The sequence below is a fragment of the Bufo gargarizans genome, chromosome 2 (assembly GCF_014858855.1).
Source record: "Bufo gargarizans isolate SCDJY-AF-19 chromosome 2, ASM1485885v1, whole genome shotgun sequence".
NCBI lineage: Eukaryota > Metazoa > Chordata > Amphibia > Anura > Bufonidae > Bufo > Bufo gargarizans.
The window spans coordinates 415492346-415510277 of NC_058081.1; positions in this window are offsets into that span (position 1 = coordinate 415492346).

Consider the following 17932-nt stretch of genomic DNA (forward strand, 5'->3'; position numbering starts at 1 on the left):
CCTCACTAAACAAGCAGCCATCAATGGAGAAGTTTTGGATGTGGATGATCTCATGGGAACTATCCAAGTGGATGCAACAACAAGAAGTTATGCCCAAAAGGGAACTGAAGCCAATGTGTTGCAATGGAGCCAAGATTCCCCTATTGAGGATCTCATCGCGAGCCAAAAGGGGGATCCAATTAATGGTACTTTTTATAAACACATTGAAGATCCGCAGAATTGTCCCATAAATACAGAAGATTGCGATAGCAAAGAGGAGTTACGGATTTTGATGAAAGGTAAGTCCCAAATCTCATTACAGGATGGATTGTTGATTAGGACCTCGAAGAATGGTATCATGCAATGGGTAGTGCCCGCAACATACCGAGGTTTGATGCTACAACACGCTCATGATGCCCCGACAGTTGGTCACCGAGGTGAGAAGTTGACGTACGAGTTGTTACGGGACTACGCTTATTGGCCACATATGTTGCAATATGTTCGCACGTATTGTCAAGGATGTCTAATCTGCCCTCAATTCCAGCCACAGACACCCAATCATCGAGCGCCGCTGATGAAAAGGGGGGATGTCCATGCCAAGGTCAGACATCCAAATTGACTTCATCGGACCAGTAATAACCTCATCAAAAGGCAGATATATGTTAACCGTGATGATGAATAATGTTGCTTGTTCACAAAATGGGTGGAATGTTTGCATTGTAAAACATGCAGTTTAAGCGTATGTGCATCTCTTCCAATTAACCACATATTTTCCAGGTTTGGTCTTCCCCAACGCATCGAGTCCGATCGTGGAAGTCATTTCACTAGTGAGGTGATGACAAAGATGTGGGAGATACTGGGGGTAAAAAGGAAGCTGCATATAACTTATCGGCCAGCCTCTAGAGGTGGAGTGGAACGCTACAACCAATCCATTGTGAACATTCTAAAAAAGTTTGTCAATGAATCCGGTAAGGACTGGGATGTCAAATTGCCTTTGGTTCTTATGGTTATCAGACCAAACCAAGCGCAACAACCAAACTTTCTCCCTTCAAAATGATCACAGGCAGGAGGATGGTGTTACCCCAACATTTGCTATACCAGACGACAGACCACAATGTAATAAATCTATGTGTAACAATGTATCAATTTATATATATGTTATACCATGTATTTATCAGTTAGAAGGTATTGTAGAAGGTACAGAAACATTGAAGCAAGTTTATTTTAATTGGATTTCTGAGAAGAGTAAATGTTATTTCAAAACAATAGTTATTCATGGATGTAGATAAGTTAAATGTACAAGTTCCGATGCCAAGCATCAAAGCTATATATAAAATTATATAAATGATATAAAATTTTCATCAAGTCAACCTATATTTCAAAAAGATAGGAGAAGACAGCCAACTCCAAGAAGTCCAGGATATAGGTAATTAAAAGTGTCAGGAAAAGACCTTCCTCAATGATTTATATTAAGAAGGTCAAGGAGGTCATGTGAATGTGTTATTAGATATTTAGTTTTAATGCTTAAAAGTGATGTTCATCTGCAGTACCGCAGTGCCATCTGGAGGCAGATGGACAATATTATATTATTTCATTATTTGTTCTATGCCATATTAGGAGTTAATATGACATCATGGTGTTATTAGTATGCGAATACACCCACCTTACCTGATTGGGAATCCCTAATCTAAAGGGGATGATTCTTATATAAGGGGGGGATATATACTCGTGTGCGGAGCAGCAATAGAGATCCATATAGATCCATATAGGTCCATATTAAGCCATAGATCCATCCATCCATTCATTCAATCAAAGAGAAAACTTTACCAGAAGAAACTTGGATATTTTTTTGGGGATTACTAGGAAAGTTCTTCAGAACTGGTCCCATCTGAACTCTGTCTACCTTTGACCTGGCAACGTATATATCTTGTTTACTACTCTTGATAATAATAAGATATTTATCTCGGTATATAGCCAAGAGTTCCCATACTGAGGGAATATATAGTGTTAGGCGTCTCCATAATGCTGATTATTCCTTTAGCAAAGATGCATATTGTTAATGGAAGATCTGACATTATTTGAAAAGAGGACTAAACCCTTGGAAAGTTATTTTCCATAGTCTGATTGCCGAGCTGAATATTTTATCATATTAATATCATATATTTTTGATTGGTCATAGGAAAACAGAGTCAAGGGATAACAGTTATTTTCCTGTATAATCCATGTTTTATTGTTATAGCCTGTTTGATAAACAGAAGATCCTAAGTTTCTCTTGGTATATGAGTCTGTTTGTTAAAAGTATGACACTGGTTGTCATAAATCACTAAATCACACTGTGCTGATCAGATAGGGGTGTGTTAACACCACTGTGTGGTACATTTGGGGTATTATTTTGTAACTTCATAATTTGGTTTGCAATTGTATTGATTTTATATTCTTTGTTTTATAATAAACTATTATATATTTTTGCATATACAATTGTCCCTTTGTTTCACTGCTTGCACAAATCAAATTAAGATACTTGATAAAAAGAACTTAGAGGCGTGTTTATGTCCGCCCGAAGGATAATATATATATATATATTTTTATCTTTTCTTTTATATGAAGATTCTTTTATATAGAATATATATGACAATATGAACATAGGACACAGATGTCTTCAACTGCCAAGCATACATCCAACGGGTCAGCCAGTTTCATAGGTACAAATCTGCTGACAGATGTTGTTTAAAAAGAATTGGACTTAACATAGAACCACAATGCAGACTTTTGGCCATTTGAAGTATGTACTGTTTACAATGACTCTTGGTTTTCTGTCTCGTAATCAATTATTTACCCATGTACCAATTACAAATATTGTCCCCTAGTCCCAGCATTTGTAGCTTCAGCACAGGGCTCTTGTGTGGCACTGTATCAAATGTTTTTGGAAAATATATATCACATCTGCAGCATAACTAACATCCAGATTTGCACTTACCTCCTCTTAGAAACCAAGCGTGTTGATTAGGTACAACCTGTTTGGCATGAATTCAGTTGTACATTTATTCATCGTTATATACTTTTGCAGTTCATCTCTTAGAATACTTCCAAATATTTTATCACAGATATCAAACCAGTCGGTAGTTACATGGTTCTACCTTTTTATCTTTCTGAAATATTGGTACCAAATCAGCCGTTCTCCAGTCTTGTTCCATTGATCCTGTTACAAGAGAGTCTAAGAAGATGAGATACAATGGTTTACCAATTACTGAGCTTAATTCCCATAGTACCCGTGGATGTATGTCACCTGGGCTTTATCAGTATTTAATTTGCTCAGACGCAGGCCCTTGTTTATTGCCCCCCTGAATGATACCTGGCACTGGCAGCTTACTGGTGAAAACAGATGAAAAGTAAAATCTCAGTATCTCTGCCTTACCTTTGTCTTCTACAATTATATTCCCATACTTATGTTTTGCAGGGTCAGTATTATAAAATTTATTTTTGGCATTTAGATATATATATGGATATATATATATAAAATAAATTTTAATTTATTTTGATGTTGTCCGTTTTTCTGTGGCTATCATTTAACCAACCTTATGTCTTTTTTTTACATTTGGCATTGAGCTCTTTGTATGCTTTGAATGCTTTTTCTTAACACACAGCCTTCAATGCCAGATTGGTTTCCTTTTATTCCTGGACATTGTGTTATCCATGGGTATAAAGTTACTTTTGTACTTATATCTTGGAAAATTCCCCATTTAGTTTCAGTGTCCAATTTTACCAGAACCTGATCCCAGTTTATAAGACTGATCTCTTTCCTTAGGAGACTGAATTTAGGTTTCCTATATTTCCAGGTTTTTGTTACTCACTTTTAATTTTTTTCAAAAATATTTTATTTGGTTTCAAACCATGTTCAAATGCCATCACAACTGACCATCATACATGTAGTATAAAATACATGAAGACATCAAGAGAACAATACCAAGAGAACAAACAAATAACACTATGTGACCGAGCAAGTCCTCTGCGTTACTCACTTTTTTAAGACCTTATTGAATATTACATTGAAACGCACCACATTATATGGTTACTGTTGTCTAAAAATTCCCAGACCTGCACATCTAATATTATATCTGGTCTGTTTGACAAGACCAGATTCAGCAAATTAATCTCCTCTGGTTGGTACGTCGACCAGTTGCAAGAAATAATTATCTGGAATTGTGGATAAACTTAGGGAGATTTATCAAACTGGTGTAAAGAAAAACTAGCTTAGTTGCCCAGAGGATAGATAATCAGTTTAAACTAAGTGCAGAACCCCTTTAAGTGTCTGGAAATGGCTCGGGCAGTATATTGAAGGTGCCACCTGTGTCTGGATAGTGGACAACAAAACTTGGAGCTTTCATGCTTGTCGGCATATAAAATGATCCTCTCTACTGGTGGCGTGGCTCTTTACTGCCATCTGGAGCCTGCTCATTGTGTGTGCATGCCCTCATGTAACACTGTCCCCAGCACCGCCTAACAGCTAGGTTATAATGGTCTTGGTCTAGATGATGGAGAATTCTTGGAAATTTGACTTCTGGATGCATTATTTTTTGTCAATAAGTGGTTTCTTCATTGGGAACATATTCATCATAGATTGGGTATAGATTAGCATAGAAACGAAACTCCTCTAAGATCTCAGTGAGAGAATGGAGCATGCCTTTGGTGGAAGAGTTTATAGTAAACAGATGAGGGACATGAGGGTGGAAGTATCTCACAAGCCATTTTCTGCATTTTTCTCTGTATTTAAATTAACCCTGTTTAATCCTATCTCTCAGGCAAAAGGACCTCTTGTCAAGAATTGATAATAACTGTTGGTGGATGTTAGAAATGTTAACTTTAAGGCATCTGTAGGTAAGATCTTATTAGAGGGTTCTTTAATGTCTAAATCTGTAAGACACTCTTATGTTTTGCGGTCCACTAGGGTCACCAGGAATTCTTGTGGGGCTCGGCCTGCGGGGGACCCCATTGGAGTAGCGGGACAGGACACGCATGTGCCTGCAGAATCTTCGGTTTAGACTCCTTTTGGGGGCGGACACGGTTCACGCTTGAGAGGAGGTTCGCAAAGGGTTACCAGGCCGAACGTACGCGGCTCTTATTCGCTACGACGGCCGCTGACGGGGAATATACCTGTACATAAACTCTAGTAGATTAGATTGCAGGAATGAGTTAAGTGATCAATGACCAGCCAAGGCCGCACAAGTATCAGGGATTAGGATAATCATATAGCCTATGAGGAATAGACACAAGGCACTGTGTGGTTGGCTAGCAGGTGTTTAAGAGCTGATCTCCCTGGCTGGTCAGTGCACACTGTTGTTTTGACAACCCAGGTGTATGTTGCTGTTCACATTCTTTCAGACTACCTGTGCATGACCTCTTCCTCAATCCATCTCTAGAGACTGCCTGTGGGAAACTTCTATGCGGAACAGTTTGTCTCGTGTTGGCCCTCGGATCGGACCCTGGAAATGTCCCGTCCCTAAGTACTATGTCACACTGACTATTTCTGTGCATATGAACTTTGGCCTGGTCTGGCTGTCCCTTGTGAGTTTTTCTGCACAAGTTATTATTTGGATTCATTATCTGCATATGATTTCTGGTCTGGACTGTACTGCCTTCATTTAATAAAATACTAGCGGCAGGACGGATCCGACAGACTGTTCACCCTGTCGGATCCGTCCTGCCGCTATTTCGCCGTGCCGCCGGACCGCCGCTCTGTCACCATTGATCCGACAGGGTGAACAGCCTGTCGGATCCGTCCTGCCGCTAGGGTGAAAATAGCCTTAGAGTCAAATCTCTACAATTGCACTTAGGTTATCAAATAGCTGTATTTTCCCTTATGGTGTTCGGATGTGGTGTTTAAATCAATAAATCATAACAGATGTCCCTAGGACTGCCTTACACCTATTTTCCTACACCTCCTAAATCCTAAAACTTAGCCTTTATTAGTTTATCTTAATATCTATCTATAGAATTTAAAAATTATCAGTTGTCTCAACCCCTAATAGTCCTGTATGCATATTCAGGTACTAGCCTCCTGTCTTAGATAACCTATCTGAGATAGGACATAATTGCTTGACTGGCTGCGCGCTGCCAGTATTAATATAAGCACAACGATGTAATCATTCCTATATATATTAACTGGGTGACTCTACTGAGTTAAAACTTAAGAATCACGCTGCCCCCCGACATGTTTCGCCGTGCTCCGGCGTCTTCAGGGGTTAGGTCAGAGTGTGAGTGTGAACTCGGCTGGATTATATCACTTCTGTTTGTGATGTCATTATTTGTAGGCCGGCCTATGAGATTAATTGCATCCACCTCCCGAGGACTGATAGGCTGCGTTCCGGCTGATGTTTCCGCCCACTCCAACGATGCCAATTGACTGGTCGATGCCGTACTATGTCATCAACTGCGCTGCGCATGTCTGGTAGGCTTGGACTTACTTACCCTTAGTGTGCGTCGCACTGTGTCATCAAGCTGCGCTGCGCATGTGTGGTAAACTTAGATATTGTTGCCTTTTATCCATCTCACTGCGCATGTCAACTGACTTAGTCTCCGACACCTTCACTTCCGGATGCCATGCCTGCGCATGCGCCAATACTTCGTTTCTAGACCTCCATCCAAGGGCTCAATCCGTCCCACTGCGCCTGTCAGGGGACTTCATTCACGGTTCACACCGCACCTGATCTCATCTTGCGCATGCGTGAAAACTTAGCTGTGGATCAGATTGTCAACGCTACAGCGCATGTCTACAGACTTGATCTATTCTGTAAATGAGGTCCACATTCGCGCATATCCAGGCACTTGGTTGTGAGTTGTCATCGCCAAAAGAAAACCACACCAGTGGCTATTGGATACCTTGTTTATTTATTTGTTCTCCATATGTTTACTTTATATCCAATATACAGTACAGACCAAAAGTTTGGACACACCTTCTCATTCAAAGAGTTTTCTTTATTTTCATGACTATGAAAATTGTAGATTCACAGTGAAGGCATCAAAACTATGAATTAACACATGTGGAATTATATACATAACAAAAAAGTGTGAAACAACTGAAAATATGTCATATTCTAGGTTCTTCAAAGTAGCCACCTTTTGCTTTGATTACTGCTTTGCACACTCTTGGCATTCTCTTGATGAGCTTCAAGAGGTAGTCACCTGAAATGGTCTTCCAACAGTCTTGAAGGAGTTCCCAGAGATGCTTAGCACTTGTTGGCCCTTTTGCCTTCACTCTGCAGTCCAGCTCACCCCAAACCATCTCGATTGGGTTCAGGTCCGGTGACTGTGGAGGCCAGGTCATCTGGCGCAGCACCCCATCACTCTCCTTCATGGTCAAATAGCCCTTACACAGCCTGGAGGTGTGTTTGGGGTCATTGTTGAAAAATAAATGATGGTCCAACTAAACGCAAACCGGATGGAATAGCATGCCGCTGCAAGATGCTGTGGTAGCCATGCTGGTTCAGTATGCCTTCAATTTTGAATAAATCCCCAACAGTGTCACCAGCAAAGCACCCCCACACCATCACACCTCCTCCTCCGTGCTTCACGGTGGGAACCAGGCATGTAGAGTCCATCCGTTCGCCTTTTCTGCGTCACACAAAGACACGGTGGTTGGAACCAAAGATCTCAAATTTGGACTCATCAGACCAAAGCACAGATTTCCACTGGTCTAATGTCCATTCCTTGTGTTCTTTAGCCCAAACAAGTCTCTTCTGCTTGTTGCCTGTCCTTAGCAGTGGTTTCCTAGCAGATATTCTACCATGAAGGCCTGATTCACACAGTCTCCTCTTAACAGTTGTTCTAGAGATATGTCTGCTGCTAGAACTCTGTGTGGCATTGACCTGCTGTTAACCTGCGATTTCTGAGGCTGGTGACTCGGATGAACGTATCCTCCGCAGCAGTGGTGACTCTTGGTCTTCCTTTCCTGGGGCGGTCCGCATGTGAGCCAGTTTCTTTGTAGCGCTTGATGGTTTTTGTGACATTACTTGGGGACACTTTCAAAGTTTTCCCAATTTTTCAGACTGACTGACCTTTATTTCTTAAAGTAATGATGGCCACTCGTTTTTCTTTACTTAGCTGCTTTTTTTCTTGCCATAATACAAATTCTAACAGTCTATTCAGTAGGACTATCAGCTGTGTATCCACCTGACTTCTCCACAACGCAACTGATGGTCCCAACCCCATTTATAAGGCAAGAAATCCCACTTATTTAACCTGACAGGGCACACCTGTGAAGTGAAAACCATTTCAGGTGACTACCTCTTGAAGCTCATCAAGAGAATGCCAAGAGTGTGCAAAGCAGTAATCAAAGCAAAAGGTGGCTACTTTGAAGAACCTAGAATATTACATATTTTCAGTTGTTTCACACTTTTTTGTTATGTATATAATTCCACATGTATTAATTCATAGTTTTGATGCCTTCACTGTGAATCTGCAATTTTTATAGTCATGAAAATAAAGAAAACTCTTTGAATGAGAAGGTGTGTAGCCATAGGGCCATAATCCCATTAGACAATCTATAATTGGGATATGGTTATACTATTGGCCCAATTCGATCCTAGTCACCACTCCATGCTTATTTAGGTATTACTAAATCATCTGCATGTCTATTTACATGATATTACATACTAGATGTCCCAAAAATTTGAATATAGATATAGGAGGTTGCACTTAGGTTATTATAGCTTTACTCTTGTTATCTTTATGATACTAACACATTTATTTATTTTTATCTTACGTGCATTACCCCTCTATACTCACCTTAGCACAGGTCCATCTATTATAGGTACCCATTTCCCCCCATTTGATGCCTATGGTGGTCGTCTTGGCTTCTCCACGTTTTGCAGACCCCCGGGTGGGATGACTAAACTTCTCACAATTGCCATTATTTGCCTATCATATCAAATTCTCTTTTATCCTTGCCGAGTAGGCTTCTCAGTTTGTAAACTTCATATTTCTCATACTTTATGATTTCTTCTAATTTTCTTTTTTCTTTTTCCTAGGAGGGGGTCCAGACTACAGGAAGGACAAGTATGTGAACCCTTCATTAAGACCTCTCGGGGATAGGCTGTTAAGCAGGTAAATCCATGTGGTCTCCTCCTGTTGAAGTTTCCTATCTATATCTCCTTTACGTGGTCCTGATCTCACCTTTGTCACTCCCCAAAATTTAAATCCTGTACTTGCTTGTCTCTCATATGTCTGGCTAAGCTGGTATCTTCCTCTGTATTGATGCTGCTCAGGTGTCTAGAAATTCTTCTTCTTAGCTCTTGGGTGGTCTAAATTATAGTAGGCGGAGTCTGCCCTTGTTCTGCTCTAGCGCTGGCCAATCGCAGCGCAGAGCTCACAGCCTGGGAGGTTATTTTCTCCCAGGCTGTGAGCTCTGCAATGCGATTGGCCAGCGCTACAGAAGGACAAGGGCAAACTCCACCTACCATAACTTTGTCACCGGAGATACCGGAGGGCATAGCAGGAGAACGGAGCGGCGCCCAGGGATAATAGTAAGTGCAGTGAGATCCCCGGGTGCCGATCTCCATGTCTGTATTCTTAGTTCACAGTGTCATAATCGGTGAAAGGTCCTCTTTAAACATTACCACAAGATGGCAGCCAGTGTCATTCTGTGTTGTGACCCCACCACACACACCGATAACATCCAGTAGCAAATTCATTAATAATCTTCTACTATAATCTTCTACTATAATCAGCACTAACCGAGGAATAGAATGACATGAAGTTAGGAAACAGATTCTCCAGAATTGTTATTGTGCGGAGAATGCTAAAACATTAGTTGCTAAAACATTTCAGCGATAATAGGTATTTAAGATGTTTGGTGCAGATGCAATGTTTGTTCCAAGCTTATAACTTCTGACTTGAGAAAATATGGGCACAAGACACCAAATTTTTTATGAGCTCTTTTTTATTGCATATAGCATGTTGTACAATGATCAATAAACTATTTTGGTTGTAAATATAGTATCATTTTTCTTGTTCACACCAAGTTAAGGGCTCTGTGCCCATGCTGTGGACTGCAAATTGTGGTCCGCAATGCACAGGCACCGACCTGGGTCAGCCGCATGCGGATCGTAGACCCATTCACTTGAATGGGGTCCACGATCCGTCCGTTCTGCAAAAAGATAGAGCAAGTTCTATGTTTTTGCAGTGCAGAGGCACGGAACCCCACAAAAGTGCTCCGTAGTGCTTCTGTGGGCTTCCATTCCCGCACCGCATCTCTGGATTTGCAGACCCAACGCAGGGGCAACGCAGAGGCAAAGGTTGTGTGAATGAACCCTTAGGCTCAAGTCGGGGGGGCTGCCTGAGTGAAAATGGAGGTATGTCTGAGTTCAGCTGTGAACCCGGACAACCCTTTTAAGTGACAGCATGCCAAGGCATGTATGTGCATGTATTTCTGCGCGTGGCGCTCACACCTGATACTTAATAATTTGAGATGTTTTACATATTTTGTTTACATTTCTTATCATTTTCATTAACAGGTATTCCACAGGTGGCTTCCATAATCTCATGGCTTTTCTTTCTTGGTATTGCTATTTTAGTTTTGAGGAGTGTAAGTGCCAGTTTTGCTTTGTTGTGTGGCACACTACTACACAGCCACTACCTAAAAACCAAGCCTCAAGGTTCAGCACATTATAGGGAGAAGCACAACAGGTATCCATTAGAGATTAGGTTTTAGGTTATTAAAGTAATCACCAGTTAGTGAAGATTTTAGGAGGTTTCTGTATATACGAACTAAAAACTGAACAAACGCATTCAATTTACATGTCATTTGGAGAGTCACACTTCTTGTACGTCTATTTTTAATGTAAATAGGTAGATACATTGGGGGTCATTTATTATCCAGAAACATACTCATATTAGCCGCAATATGTGACTTTTCCCTGCTCGCGCCAGGTCTAATAAAGTGGGCATGGCATGGGGGTTTTAGGCGTACAAAATGGTCAAAATGTAAGCCAGCATGGAAACTAGCTTAAATTTGGACTGGTGCTGGATACGCCGAAGGTATGTAGAGGCCGGCACTTCTTCATAACTTCGTCGGATTCAGCAACAGCTATAGGGGTTATTAACCCCTTCCTGCAAAATCACGTACATGTACGTGGGGGAATGTGGTGCCTTACTGCATTTTCAAATGCATATACGTGATGTGGCCTTGCTGCATCTGCCGGCATCGCTGTATGCAGTGATGCCGGAGGATTAACCCTTTCATGTGCCGCGGTCAGCGCTGACCGCAGCACTTGTGGCGTTTACAGAGGGAGGGAGCTCCTTCTGACTCCATCCTCCCCCCCCCCCGCGCTGCACAGTCAGGGGGCATTGGTTGCCATGGCAGCCTCACTGCCTACACAGGCACTGGAGCCTGCCAGCTACAGAAGCCCAGAAGATCCAGCTGGGCAAGCATCCTTTTCCCCAAAAAATGTAAAAAATAGGTAAAATAAGAAAAGTAGACATATTAGAAATCGCCACGTCCTTATCAACCTGCGCTATAAAAATATCACATGACCTAACCCCTCAGATGAACACCATAATTTTTTTTAAATAAAAAGTGTGTCAAAAAAGCCATTTTTTGTCACCTTACATCATAAAAAGTGGAATACCAAGTGATCAAAAAGTCATATGCACCCTAAAATAGTACCAATCAAGCAGTCATCTCATACCGAAATAAATGAGATACATACATACCGAAACATACCGAAATACATAAGACAGTCGCCCAAAAAATAAAAATAAATTAAGGCTTTTAGAACATGGAGACACTAGAAAATAATTTTTTTCAAAAATACTTTATTATATATTTGTCATATTTGGTATTGTCACGTCCGTAACAACCTGCTCTATAAAAATAACACATGATCTAACCTGTCAGATGAACATTGCAAATAACAAAAAATAAAAACTGTGCCAAAAATCATAAGTACCCTCAAATATGGGGTCTTTTTTGGGAGTTTCTACTCTAGTGGTGCATCAGGGGGTCTTCAAATGTGACATGGCAACTTAAAATTATAACAGTAAAATCTGCATTCCAAAAACCATATGGCATTCCTTTCCTTCTGTGCCCTGCCGTGTGCCCGTGCAGCAGTTTACGACCACATATGGGATGTTTCTGTAAACTACAGAATCAGGGTAATAAATAGTATGTTTTGTTTGGCTGTTAACCCTTGCTTTGTTAGCGGAGTAATATGGAAAATCTCCCAAAAAGTTAAATTTGGAAATTTCTACATTTTCCTTTAATTCTTGTGGAACACCTAAAGGGTTAACAAAGTTTGTAAAATCAGTTTTGAATACCTTGAGGGGTGTAGTTTCTAAAGTGGGTGATTGTATGGGTAGTTTCTAATATGTAAGCCCCAGAAAGTAACTTCATAACTGAACTGGTCCGGAAAAATTGGGTTTTGGAAAATGTCTTAAAAATTTTAAGATTTGTTTCTAAACGTCAAAGCTTCCTAACGTCCCCCCAAAAAATATTTCATTTTCAAAATGATCTGAACATTAAGCAGACATATGGGGAATGTAATGTAATAACTATTTTTGGAAGTATTACTATCTATTATAAAAGTAGAGAAATAGAAATTTGGAAATTTGCTAATTTATCCAGATTTTTTGTACATTTTGTATTTTTTATTTGTTTTTATAAATAAGGCTAGTTTCACACTAGCGGCAAGGAACTCCGGCAGGCTGTTCTGGCGGGTGAACAGCCTGTCAGATCCGTGCTGCCGCTAGTGCACACGTGCCCCCATACTACCGCTCTGTCGCATTGACTATAATGGGGCGGGTGGAGTTCCGGCAGCAGCATAGGCCAAGCTGTGAAAGTAACCTAAAAATTAAAAAAATTTACTCAATTTTGCCACTGTCATGAAGTACAATATGTAACGAGAAAAGAATCTCAGAATGGCCTGAGTAAGTAAAAGTGTTTTAAAGCTATTACCACATAAAATGACACTTTGGGGTGGGCTTAGATGTGTTTTGATCAAAATGTATTGACCAAGTGTCTCAGATTTTATCAATAGAGTGAGGGCTTAGTCCATAAGTTATGCTTGCATCTATTATTATAGTGCATTATGTTCTGTGATTGTAGAAATGTAGCCATGTACATCTGCAACATTCATTATCATATTGTGCAGGATGTTTTATATATTTTTTTTGGTGATTTGCTTAACTTGTCTCAAAGAAGTGCCACCTTCATTTGTGAATACGCTCCTATTTTGGGAGTAGTATTCATGTGCACTTTTGCCCCACCTATCTAATAGGCGACCAAGATTAGGTGGTACAAATAGGTGTGAGCTCCTCCTCCCACCAGTTGCTGTTGCACATGGAGGTAACTAGGAGCAACACACTATATGTGCAGGGTCTGCGCTCCTGAACATAAATGCATAACAGCACAGGCAGGTTTAGTGTAGGACTCGCCTGAACTGAGACCACCTTGTCGCTTGGTAGGTGGGCTTAGATGTGTTTTGATCAAAATGAAAAATGGCTGTGTCCTGAAGGGGTTACGACCGGTGTCTAAAACGCCAGTCTTAATAAATGACCCCCATTGTTTATGTAGATTCTAATAATTTTATATTATTATTTTGAATAACATCAATATCAATACTGGGGATTAAAGGGGTTCTTCAGAAAATTAAGAAAATGAAAATACCTAAATATTACTTTATTATAAATATATTCCCAAATATCCCAAATATCTTTCATTAGTTATAATGGTTTGTTTTGTCTAGGGAGCAATCATTAGGAAAAATAAAATGGCCGCCGTCCTATTAGGACACACAAAATCTGTCCTTATCACACAGAAGTACAAGTTACTTTTGAACTCTAAGCTAAAAAGCCGCCTCATCCTCCTCTCACTTGTCAGGTATTATGATCCTAAATACAGCTGATAAGATCTGCAGCTGAATCTCTGTGGGAATGGAGTTCATGAGGAGACATGAAGTACAGAGAGGATGGACAGGATAGACTGTGCTAAGGTGGGGCTGTGGAAATGGAGACTGCATACAAGTGCTGCTACTCAACCCCCACCCTTTTTTCTGTACTTCATGTCTCCATTCCTATAGATATTCAGCTGAAGATCATATTAAACTGTATTCAGGATCATAATCCCTGACAAGCAGAGCGGAGAGGAGGGTGAGGCAGCTCTTTAGCGCAGTACATTGAAGTAACCCGTACTGCTATGTGATTAGGACAGCTTCTGTGTGCACTAATAGGACGGTGGTCATTTTATTTCACCTGATGATTGCTCCCTAGACAACTAACTAATGAAAGGTAATTGGGAATGTATTTATAATCAAGTAATATTTATGTATTTTCATTTTCTTAATTCCTGAATAACCCCTATAAAGTGGTTGGTGGAAAGACAGATTGTGTATTTTGCTTTAGTTATTAGTGGTGTTGGTAAAACCCCGACTAAAATTATCCAACTAAGAATATAGTTCAAACTAACAGCAATTTGTGAATTTTGTATGTATATAATTTAGCAGGTTAATCTCTTTTTTTTTCCTCTGAGGTTTCTGTCCAGAATTATAAATATGTTTATTGACTAAACTATCACACACGCATATACAAATGTTATAGTAAATATATTGGATAGATAATTAAGAGTCTGTTTCACTGCATAATGTGACACATTTGCACTTAGCTTTTTTGAGACCTGGCATCATAGGAGCAATAGTTCTCTTATATAATGTTCCTAATTAAGATTAATTCTGAATATTGTGATTTATCTGAGGTCAGTGAGAGCAAGCATAAGGGTACATTCACACAGTGCGGTCATGTCATGGTTGCGACACGGCCCTGCTGTGTTCGTGTACCATGCGGCCGAAAGGGCCACAGCAAGCTCTAATTAAACTACTGAAGACCGCACTGTTCAGTGCCTCTGTATTGTTAATGGCTCAGCAGCACCTTCAATACCACACAGCCATTAACAATACAGACCCACTGAAAAGTGTGGTCTTCATTAGTACAATTACAGCCTATACTGTGCCATGTAATTATGCCCTAATGGTACCTGAGCATCAACATGTACATGTGCCCATATGGGAGCAGTAGTTCTATTATGTTATATGGAAATAGATGTGAATTAAAAGTGCTTGGTTATGTGATTTAAAAACACTGATCATGCCCTAGAAGAAGCCACAGACAGGCAAAATTCAAGGTCAGCCAAAGCTCAATGTGCCACCTTTTTTTTATCTGAAAAGTGCTTTGTTTTTAATGGATTGTGGGTATATTGAGTAAAATTCCTCATTATGTTGGTGAATGCATTGTGCACCATTCTTTTTTTTTTTTCTTTTTCCTACCTTAGAAGGGTTTTTTCACTTTTGCCAAATTGATGACTTATCCTCAGACAGTTATTGAGGCTACCACCAAAAAGTTAGTGGGGAAAAATAGGAGATAATTAATCTATGAAACAAAATAAATATTTCTAAAAAAAGCCTCACCAAATAAATATCAGTCTAGAAAAGAGTCCCACACAATATTCACCGGAAAGTGGGGCATGTAATCAAATTTTCCATCTAAAACAACTAGAATTTCCCACCCAGCATTACACTTCTCTCAATGAAACATGCAAGCTAGCTCTTTCCAGAAGGACAAGAGAACCAAATTGTTTTGATTGGCTGACTGCCCTTGAGACTTTCTGCTTTTTTTTTTCTTGAAGGAGAGCTAGCTTGCACATCTGTGAGTGAGAGAAGTGTAATCCTGGTTGGGATATTCTAGTCCAAATATAGAAACATCTGCACTTAAAAAACATATCAGATCCTCAGATTAGACCACCATATCAGACCTTAAAGAGAACCTTTCACCTAAAAAAAAAAAATGTAAACTAAGACCATAGCTTTACTTACATGCCCCCATGAAGTGTTGATCGTTTTTTCTTTTTTCAAACTGTGCCCCCGTTTGTCCGCTATGCCCCCCGGAATAATTCCCGCCGTCTATGTTAATGAGCCAGCCTCAAATGGGCTGGCTTTAAAAGTTCTCCTCGGCGTGCCTTCTCTCTTCTCCCTGGCACGGAGCGCATCCAATCAGCGCGCTCCGCTCTTAGCCAGGGAGAAGACGCTCCAGTTCTCGCGAGACTTCAGAGAACTGGAGCGATTTCGTCTATCCGGCTAAGAGCGGAGCGCGCTGATTGGATGCGCTCCGTGCCAGGGAGAAGAGAGAAGGCACGCCGAGGAGAACTTTTAAAGCCAGCCCATTTGAGGCTGGCTCATTAGCATAGACGGCGGGAATTATTCCGGGGGGCATAGCGGACAAACGGGGGCACAGTTTGAAAAAAGAAAAAACGATCAACACTTCATGGGGGCATGTAAGTAAAGCTATGGTCTTAGTTTACATTTTTTTTTTAGGTGAAAGGTCCTCTTTAAAATAAATAAATTATCTTTCCTGCTCTGTCACTACTCTTCAGGTCCAGCGGTCTTCTCTGGGCCCTCACTGCACTGTGTACAGTGTCAGGCCATAATGTGTACACTACATCCTGAAGCTGTATGTAGTCGGGACAGTGCAGCACTGCATAGCCAAAGAGGAAGAACGGGGAGATGTGAGTACAGCTAGCTCAGTGCTTTACTCACGGCTTCTTGTTCTTACTGCATACTAGTGAGCACTTCCATGATGGAAGCTCTTACTAGTATTCTCTTTATAAAACATCCTTTTGTGGAACAAAAGTGCATCTTATAAGGCAAAATATACAGTAATTCAGGTTTCTTTCTAAAAGGATTAAATAAATCTAAATGTTTCACAACTACAGCATATCCTTTAAGTTGTTGCTCAGCCTTCTAAACATACTTATGTAGCAAAACTAGGAAAATAGCTAAGACAGCCTCACATCTGAAATGAGCTCTTTCAGGATAAAAGCCCTTTATCAGAGAAAATAAAATCAAATCAGCTGTTCTAGTTATGAGGCTTTGGGGGACCTCTGGGTGAGTACTACTTATCTAATGGTGACCAGTTAATATAAGTGATGACTGTTCTAGTTTAGACAATGTTCCTCTGGGTTTCTTGGAAAAATATATGAAAATTAACAAATCTTACATCTGCCGACATTAAATAGGCTTAGGAAGTCTAATATCTTGAATATATTTACTAGAAACTAAGAGGTGCATTGCCTGGCCTACAATACTCACACACATACTAGGCACTCTCCATCAAGAGAAAAAGCAAACAAATATATATTGCAGATAACACCCACAGTGGCATACTAGGCTCTCTGTCTCGAATCACTAAAATTTTGGGTTTGTTAAAATCCAAACTTTTTGAGTTTGTGATTAATTCTGAACTGGTAGAATCGATTTGCTTATCCTTAATTGAGACGCCTGGCCCTGTCAATCAAATGGACAAGCAGAGATCTTGCCAACCATGAGACAACAGTATATAAAGGCCTATATTTAGCATTGTATTTGCATTTTGTATTAGATGCATTGTACTGTAATTTGTGACACATATTTACTAGGCAATTAACGTCAGTGTCTGGTGTAAACTGCAGCAAAAAGGAAAAAAATAATATGAAATGTGCCAAAACTGCACAAAAATTAGCAACTTTTCTTGTTACGCACCAATTCTGAAAAGTGAAGAGGAAAGTGATCATGGTATCTAAGTTTCAGTCAAATTTAGTACAAGTAAGCTGTTACCAGTTTTATGCTGCCCTATCATGTATTGACCCAGTTGTTTTCTTAAAATCCCTGTTGAACAGATCCAAACTGGGCCAAGGTTCTGTAATCCACTCAATGTAATGCATGTCCTCCCAGCTCTCCCTATCCCCCCCCCCCCCCCCCCCCATTACAAAGTATAAGAGGAGGGCTATCAATTATCTGCAGGAGGGAGGGGGGCAGCCTGATTTCATGTACATGTCTTGAGCAGACTCCAGCACTCGGCTTGTGCTGGAAGTGCTCAATTGTGATTTTAGGAACATACTGTAACTGGGTCAGTATAAGTAAAGGACCTGAATTTCAAT